The sequence below is a fragment of the Tetrao urogallus genome (genome assembly GCF_951394365.1).
Source record: "Tetrao urogallus genome assembly, chromosome: 4".
Taxonomy (NCBI): domain Eukaryota; kingdom Metazoa; phylum Chordata; class Aves; order Galliformes; family Phasianidae; genus Tetrao; species Tetrao urogallus.
In genome coordinates, this window is record NC_136817.1 from 555,081 (window position 1) to 567,988 (window position 12,908).

Consider the following 12,908-nt stretch of genomic DNA (forward strand, 5'->3'; position numbering starts at 1 on the left):
CGATGAGCTGCTTCTCCTGCAAGACAACAGCTGGGCCATGTGGGATGGCTGTGCTGGGACCCGTGGACCCAAGGGGCCGGGACCGAGGTCCTCCTCACAGCCAGAGCCGTGAGGACGCCGAGCTGTGAGGACGAGCCCCCGCTCCACCCTACCTGCTCCAGCTCCTCTCGCCTAGCAGCCACTCTTTCGTCCCGTACTTTCCGGCACTCCTGCGGGCAAGGAGGAGAGGCCATCAGGGCACCGGCGCTCCCACGGAGCTCCGTGCCGCCGTCCCCTCCCACCTCCTCCATCGGGGCGACCGGCGCCGCACGGGGGGACTTCTCCCACCCCACGCCCCACGGCAGCACTGCTGAGCCCGCACACCCACACCGGCCCGTGCCGCTGCATCCGCTCACCTTCATCATCTGTTCCTCGGCCGCAGCTCTGTGGTTCTCCACAGCCCGCTCATGAGCCTGTGGGAGGAGAGAGGAGCGGCGCTGGCACCGAGGCGCTGCCGGCAGCTCTGCATCCCGCCGGAGGTGCCCGGCCCTCTGCTGCCGCGCCACGGGCAGGGCGCCCTCCAGCCGGCAGCTCGTCCCGCCGGCCCTTCTGTGCCCGCCCACCCAGAGCTCACCTGCATCAGCTCCTGCAGCAGCTTCACGCGCTGCAGCGCTGTTAAATTTCCGCTGGCAAACTGGGCCCGCATGGCTGCACCGCTCGCACAGCTGCTCGCAGACCTGCACACCCGCAGAATGGGGCCGGCAGGGTGAGCGCTGACCCACTGCCCCCGCCCCGCCCCGGCGCCTCTGTGAGCTCAGCACGGCATTGTGACATCACCAGCACAGGAGGGTCCTTGGAGATCATTAAGAACCACAGCATGGATGCGTTGGGAAAGTCCTGGAAGATCATAGAACCATAGGATGGTTTGTGTTGGGAGGGTCCTGGAAGATCATCAAGAACCACAGAATGGATGGCTTGTTTGGGATGGCCAGCGTTGGGAGTTCCTTGATGATCAAAGAACCGTAGATTGGTTTGTGTTGGAAGGGTCCTGGAAGATCAGAGAGGCACAGGATGGCATGGGTTGGGATGTTTCTTAGTGATCATTGAACTATAGAACGGTTTGTGCCGCAAGGGTCCTTGAAGATCACAGTTTGTTCTGTCTGCCGGAACATCTGCTGCCTCTGATGGGATTTCTGGAATCGGTTTAGAATTGACGTCCTCTTGTTGAAGATAAGATGGCAAAACGGATGCCTCAGCATGACGTAACATCAGTGGGAGCCGGTTTGGGCAAGCCCCCTTAAAAGGTTGGAAATTGACAGCGAGGATGACTATTAGCCTTCATCTCATGACCACCAGAGATGTGAATTATTTCTTGGAATTTCTGCCCGTGTCCTTGGAATGTGATGGATACGTACATGCTACGCCTATAAATCTGCAGTCCCTGCTTCTCTGGCTGTGCGTGTTGGTGGAGCGATCCCACGCACCCGGCTGTAATAAAGGCATCACCTGCTTGACACAACACATGCCGTGTCCCATTCCTGAGTTGGTTTCCTCAGCTTCACCACGGCCTAAGAGAATAAGCTTGTTGGACTAGACACTGTTCAGCTTTCAAACCCCATTATTTTAAATGAGATGCCACGCTCCAGGAAGCTGAGGTGCTGAGCTTCTTTTGAGTCAACTGGCTCGTAGCTACGGTGAGATATTTCCTTTATTGCAGTCTAAACGGAGTAGGATGGGCTGCTGCTTTCCTTCTGCAGTGCAGAGCAGCCCATCCATCCCAGCACCACCGCCAGTCGCCCACACGGCCCAGTGCTGGGGACGGCGGTTCCGCCGGTGCCGTGACTGGACTCAGCTGAAAGCCACTCCGCCCCACCCTGGCATGAAAAGCTGGAAAGTGGCGAGGCGTGCGGAGGGGGCGGGAGTGGAGGGGTTGGTCCAGATGTTGCTGTGTTCCCTTCAGTGGCCCAGGCCAAGCTCGCTGAGCTGCTCCTCCTTGGAGCAGGGGGAGCGGTGCAGGTGCGATGAGCTGGCCATGCACAGCACACCCTTTCCTTGCTTTTTGCCTCTCCGCCTTCCATGAGCAAACAGCATCTCCAATCTTTCCTTGCTCAACAACCACTCAGCTCAAAAAGAACTGGCAAGCTTGCTTTTAGAATTACTTTCTCTGTACGGCCTGATGCTGTAAAGCACGAGCTCTCCCAGCGATGACCTGCCTCTGACGTGCTCAGCCTGCAGGGAAAAGCTAATCCTCTGTGCCTGCAGGCTTTGCTCACGTTCCCAGTGTAAGAGTCAGTTTAGAGCTCAGCTCAGCTTCACTAACAGCAGAAATCCAGCCTCTGCCAGCCGTGTTTTTCTCTCTCCCGAAACACTGAACTGCTGCAAGAAGCAACGTTTCAAAAGCTCCTTTACTGCACAAAAGCTAGGACATAAGAACAGATTTCCAGACCAGGCATACTTTTCAGGGGGGCACCAGACAAGTGGAGACAACGGAAAGCACTGGCAAGTCAAAGCTGTGTTCAGAGCTTGGATGCAAGATCTAACGTCAACTTTTCCCACGCAGGTTAGCTACGGCGATGATAAATCATGGCCAAAAGCTTCCCTGCACCAGATCACCAAATCCAAGAGGTCAGGAGCTGCAGAGATGGAGATCCATCTCAGCCCAGGAATCCTTCCGTTCAGCTCACAGGCAGAAGGCAGTGGGGCTCTCACGTCGCTCTGCTCCCAGGCTGGCTCCCCAATACAGCGCAGAGACCGACTGGCATCATTTGCATTTCTCCTTTGCCTACTGGCAAGCACGCCCAGTGCAGGGCACGTCTCATCCCACCCTCAGTCCTTGTAAGAGACACCAGGGCAAATCCGCCTGCGCTAAGCACAGCCCTTCCTTCCACTGAGCAACAAAGAAACCGTTCTGCCCTTGCTCCTGACCCTTGTCCTACCTCCGCCTGCCCTCAGAGTACAGCCGTCTTCTCTTGTGGAGGGAAAGGGAGAGGAAAAGGGAGAGGAAAAAGGGAGAGGAAAAAGGGAAAGGGAAAAAGGGAAACAGGGAAAGGGATTTATGAATATGTCAAGCCTGAGTCATGGCAATCATAAGCCCTGTGCACATTCTACGTTTCTTACACCCTCCACCCTTCTCACAGCCATACACGGGGCTCTGGGGAGCCGACGTCTCCGCTGTTGGGGGTCCTGCTGCCGCCTCGCGGTCCCTTCAAGAGCCCCCAGCTACTGCCCTGAGCCCTCCAGTTCCCCCTGCTGCCCCTGGAAAACCTCAGGATGCCAGCAGCACCTCGTGCCTTAGGATGCCCGGTGGATTTCACAAGGATGCTCTCATCTCCCGCATTGTGGTCACTGGCAAAAACATCCAGCGGCGCTGACCAGAGCTCAGCGGTGACATGCAGGGAAACCTGCTGTGCTGCAGCGTGAGCCTCCGGTCCCGCTGCTGGGCACCGCCGGGTGCAGCCCGGCTCCGTCCTCTCCGCAGCTCCCTGCAGGGACTGATGGCCGTGCCCGGGATCCCCCCGAGCCTCCTCTTGCGCAGGCTGAGCTGCCCCAGCTCTCCCAGAATCCCACCCCAACCATTTCCCACGCGGCGTTGAGGAGGGGCAGGGATTTGGGGGGAAGGAACGGGGCTGGTGGTTGCAGTCCTATGACAGCGGTTTGTGCCGCCCCGGGGACGGGGACGGGGACGGGGACGGGGACGGGGGGGTCTTTAGAGCTGCAGAATTGACTGCACACAGAAGTGCTGAAAAACGAACGCTAAACATTTAATCATTGAACATACAGAGCAATAAACAGAGAAATGACCGTATTCCCAACCAGCTCCCACCCGAACAATCATCCCCCCTCACGGCTTCCCTCCTCGGGGCCAACACGAAGCGGCTCCACGTCGGCTTCACGCGGCTCCGGGAGCTCCGCACGGGGACACACAGACGGAAACCGGCACTTGGGGACTGCGGCTGCGGGGCAGCAGCTCAGCACAGCGCTGCCGATGATTGGAGCCGGCGAGAGCCGAAGGCTCTTGCGGACTCCGTGCCGGGCTCGAACGCGTCTCGATCCGCGCGGTCGCTCCCTCTCTTCCGGGGCTGCCCGGCTCAGCCAGGAGCCGCTCCCGGACACCGGCCGGGTCCCGCCGCTCGCGGTCAGCCGCCGCTTCTCGCAGCCCGGCGGCGCCCCGCCGCAACGACGGAGGACGGCTCGGTTCCGACGGGGGACGGACGGGGCCGGCGGCGGTGCCCCCGCGCCGCCTTCCCCTGACCGCCCGGCGTCCCCTTCCCTGAAGCTGCTCCGCCCATAAATGTTGGCAGGGGTCTAAAGCCACAGCCACCAGTCCTGCTAACGCAGGATTTGGTGGAAGAGGTGCAGCATTTGGCACTGGGGTGCAACTTCTCGTTGAAAGGGTGAAATCTTTGGGCCTTGGCTTCAGGCTTTTGCTAAAGGGGTTCAGCCTCTTGTTCCTGGGGTTATGCTGTTTGGCACCATTTGACCTTGGGCTTCTGCTTTTGGTTTTCATTTCTCCCGTCTTCCATCTCTATGCCTCTCCAGAGCCCCCCAGCAGAGACACTTTTTCTTTGCTGCAGCCTTCACGGACAAACTCCACTGGGCAGAAGAGATCTGTGCAGACACAGCAGCAGACGTCTGTGTGCAGAGGGGCGCTGCTCATCCCGTTTCTCTTCCCATCTACGTCTCGTCCCACTCGGTGCCTTTTGAGGGGCGGAATCTCTTTCCGTCTCCTGAGTCGTGCCTCCCCTGGTCAGCAAAGGGCCGCTACCGCAATGGAGTCATCCAAACTCAGAGGAATAATAGATGACCATTTATTGAGAGCTTTCTTAACAGCCAGCAACAACCAATTGGTGGTAACATTGGCCAATGGGCTGATTGCAATGAATAATATTAGATGTAACAATTGTAGGCAATGGCTGTGACAAAGAGCCAAAGAATACCAGATGACAAAAAGGCAGAAAAGGGGGAAAGAGGGACAGGCAGCAAAGCGCTCGTAGATCCAGCCACGTCCTGGTGTCAGGTGCGGATCTCCAGTGTGTGATGGGTCGTCGTCGGAGGTGGTGTTCAGCCGACAACGACTCACGACGACAGTAGAAACTCACTGAGAAGTCCAGAGTGGTGGCACTCAGCCGCCTGTCAGCACTGCCCCACAGCTGTGCCTGTGCGCCCCGGGGGGCAGGAGCACAGGAGAGGCCCCTTCCATGGGGACAGAGCCCTCTCCCCGTGCCCCACCGCGCAGCCCCGAGCTGGGAGGGGCTACCGAGCCCGGCGGTCAGATGGGCAGCAGCCCATCACAGACCACACGCAGGGTGCTGCTCGCAAAGTACGCCAGGGAAGCGTACGTTGCCCGGGGCAGCGCTCGAGGCAGGAGCCGATAGAAGAGCTCCTGGTCGAAGTGCTGGGCGTACAGCACTGCAGAGCCCAGCACAACAACGAGGAGCAGCTGGAGGCAGACCAGGATGAGGCAGATCGTCCTGCGGGGCAAAAGAGAAAGGGGGCCGGGAATGAGGCGTCCCCCCCCACGGCAGCACAGCCCCACACAGTGCCGAAGGGGCCGTTTGGGAGCCCCGCCGGCTGCAGTGGGGGTCCAGGCCATCAGCCCCCCGCCGGGAGCCCGGCTGCTGGCGGCTGGGCACGGGGCAACGAGGGGACACTCACTGCATCCAGAAGGCGAGCCCTCGTCTCCTCGCCCGCTCCTCCTTCTCCTGTAGGTGAACACGGGGCGGGGACGGTGGTCAGGCCCTGCTGCACAGCCGGGGCTCGTGCGGGACAGCAGGAGCCGGCAGCGCAGCAGCACAGCCCCGGTGCTGCAGGGAGCCCCGTCCCCGGGGAGACCCTTGTGGGTGGGGTGAGGGTGCGGTGGGCTCTGCCCCTTACCAGCTGTGCCTCCACCAGCTCCGGCAGCACAGCCCCAGGCACGGGGGCTGCCTCCAGCTCCATCTGATGCTGCTGCCTGTAGGGCACAAGGCTTGGTCGGAGGGTGCCGGCCTCTGTCACCGCGGGGGCTCCCCAGCGGTGTGTGCCCACCCCAGAGCTGGGATGGGGCTGCTCCGTCCCGCCACGTGCCGAACGGAACCCGAGCCCCAAGCCCAGCAGCGCTGCAGCCCCATTGCTGCCCCGGGTGCTGCAGAGACCCCGGGGTGCAGGCGTGGGCTGCAGGGCCCAGTCCCACTCACCAGGCACTCTCCACCTCCAGCTCCTCCAGCTCCTCTTGCAGGCGCTGTTTCTCCTGGCGCAGCACCTGGCAGACAAAAGCGTGAGCGCCGTGCCCGCTGCAGCCCTCCTCCAGGTCCCCAGCCTGGGGGCGGGCAGCCCCGATCCCCTCGCCCCTCCACACTACCTCAATCTCCTCAGTCTCACCCTGCAGCTGCTTTTCCAGCTGGGCGATGAGCTGCTTCTCCTGCAAGACAACAGCTGGGCCATGTGGGATGGCTGTGCTGGGACCCGTGGACCCAAGGGGCCGGGACCGAGGTCCTCCTCACAGCCAGAGCCGTGAGGACGCCGAGCTGTGAGGACGAGCCCCCGCTCCACCCTACCTGCTCCAGCTCCTCTCGCCTAGCAGCCACTCTTTCGTCCCGTACTTTCCGGCACTCCTGCGGGCAAGGAGGAGAGGCCATCAGGGCACCGGCGCTCCCACGGAGCTCCGTGCCGCCGTCCCCTCCCACCTCCTCCATCGGGGCGACCGGCGCCGCACGGGGGGACTTCTCCCACCCCACGCCCCACGGCAGCACTGCTGAGCCCGCACACCCACACCGGCCCGTGCCGCTGCATCCGCTCACCTTCATCATCTGTTCCTCGGCCGCAGCTCTGTGGTTCTCCACAGCCCGCTCATGAGCCTGTGGGAGGAGAGAGGAGCGGCGCTGGCACCGAGGCGCTGCCGGCAGCTCTGCATCCCGCCGGAGGTGCCCGGCCCTCTGCTGCCGCGCCACGGGCAGGGCGCCCTCCAGCCGGCAGCTCGTCCCGCCGGCCCTTCTGTGCCCGCCCACCCAGAGCTCACCTGCATCAGCTCCTGCAGCAGCTTCACGCGCTGCAGCGCTGTTAAATTTCCGCTGGCAAACTGGGCCCGCATGGCTGCACCGCTCGCACAGCTGCTCGCAGACCTGCACACCCGCAGAATGGGGCCGGCAGGGTGAGCGCTGACCCACTGCCCCCGCCCCGCCCCGGCGCCTCTGTGAGCTCAGCACGGCATTGTGACATCACCAGCACAGGAGGGTCCTTGGAGATCATTAAGAACCACAGCATGGATGCGTTGGGAAAGTCCTGGAAGATCATAGAACCATAGGATGGTTTGTGTTGGGAGGGTCCTGGAAGATCATCAAGAACCACAGAATGGATGGCTTGTTTGGGATGGCCAGCGTTGGGAGTTCCTTGATGATCAAAGAACCGTAGATTGGTTTGTGTTGGAAGGGTCCTGGAAGATCAGAGAGGCACAGGATGGCATGGGTTGGGATGTTTCTTAGTGATCATTGAACTATAGAACGGTTTGTGCCGCAAGGGTCCTTGAAGATCACAGTTTGTTCTGTCTGCCGGAACATCTGCTGCCTCTGATGGGATTTCTGGAATCGGTTTAGAATTGACGTCCTCTTGTTGAAGATAAGATGGCAAAACGGATGCCTCAGCATGACGTAACATCAGTGGGAGCCGGTTTGGGCAAGCCCCCTTAAAAGGTTGGAAATTGACAGCGAGGATGACTATTAGCCTTCATCTCATGACCACCAGAGATGTGAATTATTTCTTGGAATTTCTGCCCGTGTCCTTGGAATGTGATGGATACGTACATGCTACGCCTATAAATCTGCAGTCCCTGCTTCTCTGGCTGTGCGTGTTGGTGGAGCGATCCCACGCACCCGGCTGTAATAAAGGCATCACCTGCTTGACACAACACATGCCGTGTCCCATTCCTGAGTTGGTTTCCTCAGCTTCACCACGGCCTAAGAGAATAAGCTTGTTGGACTAGACACTGTTCAGCTTTCAAACCCCATTATTTTAAATGAGATGCCACGCTCCAGGAAGCTGAGGTGCTGAGCTTCTTTTGAGTCAACTGGCTCGTAGCTACGGTGAGATATTTCCTTTATTGCAGTCTAAACGGAGTAGGATGGGCTGCTGCTTTCCTTCTGCAGTGCAGAGCAGCCCATCCATCCCAGCACCACCGCCAGTCGCCCACACGGCCCAGTGCTGGGGACGGCGGTTCCGCCGGTGCCGTGACTGGACTCAGCTGAAAGCCACTCCGCCCCACCCTGGCATGAAAAGCTGGAAAGTGGCGAGGCGTGCGGAGGGGGCGGGAGTGGAGGGGTTGGTCCAGATGTTGCTGTGTTCCCTTCAGTGGCCCAGGCCAAGCTCGCTGAGCTGCTCCTCCTTGGAGCAGGGGGAGCGGTGCAGGTGCGATGAGCTGGCCATGCACAGCACACCCTTTCCTTGCTTTTTGCCTCTCCGCCTTCCATGAGCAAACAGCATCTCCAATCTTTCCTTGCTCAACAACCACTCAGCTCAAAAAGAACTGGCAAGCTTGCTTTTAGAATTACTTTCTCTGTACGGCCTGATGCTGTAAAGCACGAGCTCTCCCAGCGATGACCTGCCTCTGACGTGCTCAGCCTGCAGGGAAAAGCTAATCCTCTGTGCCTGCAGGCTTTGCTCACGTTCCCAGTGTAAGAGTCAGTTTAGAGCTCAGCTCAGCTTCACTAACAGCAGAAATCCAGCCTCTGCCAGCCGTGTTTTTCTCTCTCCCAAAACACTGAACTGCTGCAAGAAGCAACGTTTCAAAAGCTCCTTTACTGCACAAAAGCTAGGACATAAGAACAGATTTCCAGACCAGGCATACTTTTCAGGGGGGCACCAGACAAGTGGAGACAACGGAAAGCACTGGCAAGTCAAAGCTGTGTTCAGAGCTTGGATGCAAGATCTAACGTCAACTTTTCCCACGCAGGTTAGCTACGGCGATGATAAATCATGGCCAAAAGCTTCCCTGCACCAGATCACCAAATCCAAGAGGTCAGGAGCTGCAGAGATGGAGATCCATCTCAGCCCAGGAATCCTTCCGTTCAGCTCACAGGCAGAAGGCAGTGGGGCTCTCACGTCGCTCTGCTCCCAGGCTGGCTCCCCAATACAGCGCAGAGACCGACTGGCATCATTTGCATTTCTCCTTTGCCTACTGGCAAGCACGCCCAGTGCAGGGCACGTCTCATCCCACCCTCAGTCCTTGTAAGAGACACCAGGGCAAATCCGCCTGCGCTAAGCACAGCCCTTCCTTCCACTGAGCAACAAAGAAACCGTTCTGCCCTTGCTCCTGACCCTTGTCCTACCTCCGCCTGCCCTCAGAGTACAGCCGTCTTCTCTTGTGGAGGGAAAGGGAGAGGAAAAGGGAGAGGAAAAAGGGAAAGGGAAAAAGGGAAACAGGGAAAGGGATTTATGAATATGTCAAGCCTGAGTCATGGCAATCATAAGCCCTGTGCACATTCTACGTTTCTTACACCCTCCACCCTTCTCACAGCCATACACGGGGCTCTGGGGAGCCGACGTCTCCGCTGTTGGGGGTCCTGCTGCCGCCTCGCGGTCCCTTCAAGAGCCCCCAGCTACTGCCCTGAGCCCTCCAGTTCCCCCTGCTGCCCCTGGAAAACCTCAGGATGCCAGCAGCACCTCGTGCCTTAGGATGCCCGGTGGATTTCACAAGGATGCTCTCATCTCCCGCATTGTGGTCACTGGCAAAAACATCCAGCGGCGCTGACCAGAGCTCAGCGGTGACATGCAGGGAAACCTGCTGTGCTGCAGCGTGAGCCTCCGGTCCCGCTGCTGGGCACCGCCGGGTGCAGCCCGGCTCCGTCCTCTCCGCAGCTCCCTGCAGGGACTGATGGCCGTGCCCGGGATCCCCCCGAGCCTCCTCTTGCGCAGGCTGAGCTGCCCCAGCTCTCCCAGAATCCCACCCCAACCATTTCCCACGCGGCGTTGAGGAGGGGCAGGGATTTGGGGGGAAGGAACGGGGCTGGTGGTTGCAGTCCTATGACAGCGGTTTGTGCCGCCCCGGGGACGGGGACGGGGACGGGGACGGGGACGGGGGGGTCTTTAGAGCTGCAGAATTGACTGCACACAGAAGTGCTGAAAAACGAACGCTAAACATTTAATCATTGAACATACAGAGCAATAAACAGAGAAATGACCGTATTCCCAACCAGCTCCCACCCGAACAATCATCCCCCCTCACGGCTTCCCTCCTCGGGGCCAACACGAAGCGGCTCCACGTCGGCTTCACGCGGCTCCGGGAGCTCCGCACGGGGACACACAGACGGAAACCGGCACTTGGGGACTGCGGCTGCGGGGCAGCAGCTCAGCACAGCGCTGCCGATGATTGGAGCCGGCGAGAGCCGAAGGCTCTTGCGGACTCCGTGCCGGGCTCGAACGCGTCTCGATCCGCGCGGTCGCTCCCTCTCTTCCGGGGCTGCCCGGCTCAGCCAGGAGCCGCTCCCGGACACCGGCCGGGTCCCGCCGCTCGCGGTCAGCCGCCGCTTCTCGCAGCCCGGCGGCGCCCCGCCGCAACGACGGAGGACGGCTCGGTTCCGACGGGGGACGGACGGGGCCGGCGGCGGTGCCCCCGCGCCGCCTTCCCCTGACCGCCCGGCGTCCCCTTCGCGGGGACCTCGCGGTTAGCCGGGGACGCGCGGCGGGGCAGTTCCGCGCCGCGGCTCCGCCGTCGCGCCAGCGCCGTCACGGCTACTCGGCCCCACCTCTTTCGCTCTCCCAGTGGTCGGTCCTCGGAATTGGGCGGGCGCTCCTTGCGTGGCCCTTTCCTTCCGCGGTCGCACCGTCATTGCGTCATCTCCGCGCCCGTCCCGCATGTTCCCGTCCCGGCTGCCTGCTGCGCCGCCGCGCGCTGTGCACCCGCTCCGCTTCCGGGGCCCCGGAGGGCCGGACCCCGGCTGGAGCTGCTGCAAGAGGATGGCGGGGACGCGGAGGACCGCAGCGAGACCGCGCCCGTGCCCGCGTACGCGCCCGCTACCGCGCCGCCTCGCCGCGCTCCTCTCCGCCGCGCTCCTCTCCGCCGCGCTCCTCTCCGCCGCGCTCCTCTCCGCCGCGCTCCTCTCCGCCGCGCTCCGTGCGGTCCTCTTCCTGGGGATTGGAAGATGTGGGAGTCCTGGGGAGGGACGCGCGATGGCAGTGTCAGTGGCAGGATCGGCTGCTTCCTCCTCCCCTCCTGACGCCGTGCGCTGGTTTCCTTTGAGAAGCACCTAGAAGCCAGACCTCATTGTCACATCTGTGGGGTTCCACAGGACGCACAGACGTGGGGTAAGTTGAGGTTGGATATCAGGACAAACTTCTGTGCGGTAAGGGTTGTTAAGCACTGCAATGCCCAGGGAGGGGGTTGAGTCACCATCCCTGACTGTGTTTAAAAACCATTTGGATGTGGTGCTCAGGGCCGTGATTTAGAGGAGGGTTGTTAGTTGGGGTAGTATGGTCAGGTCGTGGTTGGAGTCGGTGATCTTTAAGGTCACTTTTCCATCCTGTGTATTTCTCCAACAGGGCCACCTGAAGTGTTGCCCAGGACCACGTCCAGATGGGTTTGGAGATCTCCAAGAGGAGAGGCTGCAGCCTCTCTGGGTGCCTGTGCCAGTGCTTACACAGCACAGGAGTGCTCCTGATGTTTGGTGGCAGCCTCTGGTCCTGGCACTGGGCTCCACTGGATGCAGCCTGGCTCCGTCCTTTCTGCCCCTCCCTGCAGGGACTGATGGCCATGGGTGGGATCCCTCTGAGCTCCCTTTCTTCAGGCTGAGCAGCCCCCTCTGTCTCAGCCTCTTGTCATGGAAGAGGTGTTTCAGTCCCTTCACCATCTTGGTAGCCCTCCATTGGACTCCTTACAGTATGTCCAGCCTGGGAGCCTAGACCTGGACACTGTTCTCTAGGTGCAGCCTCACAGAACAAAAGTAATGGTGCAGAATAAATCTGCTACAAGAGAAGTCAGGAGTGGGGCTGTGATGGGAGCACGCTGCTTTATGACTGACATGGAGAACTGCTAGGAAGAAAGCCTGGTGGGCCTGAACACAGATACCAGGTGGTCTAGCTGTTTCACTGGAAACTAGATACTTAATGGACAGCAATGTGGAGAAATGTTCTCCTTGTAGTTGTGCCCTGTGGCTTCTTTCTGATGTGCTTGGGAAGTCCCACTAGAGTAGACTGCTGCGTGAGATTGAAGCCTGATACCACATCACGTGTGTGGGTGGAGTTTTACCATCTCTGTGTTCACATCTTTTATGTTGGGTGTTTTTTTGTTTTCAGTTCAACTCTATGTGTGCATTGGTGCAAGTCTGCCTTTGCTAAATCCTTTTCTTGTGGCCTTAGACAACAATCAAGGGGATCTCAAGTTTCAGCGCTAAGCAAGAAGTACAGGCACTCAGGAAGGCCATGAAGGCATTTGGTAAGCTGATCTTCCTCCACAGGTCAACTTTTATTTTTTCCCCAGCACTTGGAATGGCTGCTCTGGTGGCTTGTTAGAGGGAAGCATAGCTGCTTGCTATGCTCTGCTGCACAACTGCCCTAAAAATCACTGGAAAGTGGAAACAGAACTGCCCTTCATGTCATGGTGTGGTCCTGGCAGCTTTATGTGCATAGCTGTAGTCCTGGAGTTGTTGAGAACTGGCTGTGTAGGGGACTGGAGGTGGCACAAGAGTAGAGGGCACTTCTGATTCTTGTGCAAGCAGCCTGACCAGCTTCCGTTTGTTTCTTGCAGGCATGGATGAAGATGCCATCATCAATGTCTTGACCAAATTCAATGTTTGCCAACGTCAGCGAGTTCTGATCACCTATAAGACGCTCCTGGCAGGGTAGGTGTCTGCAGAGATGTGTGAATGTGGTTGTGTCACTTGGTGAAAAGCGAAAAACGACCCAGTCTCCATAAGAGGAAGATCAGCAGAGACTTTACCTGACCAAGGTTGTTTTGTTCTCGTTCA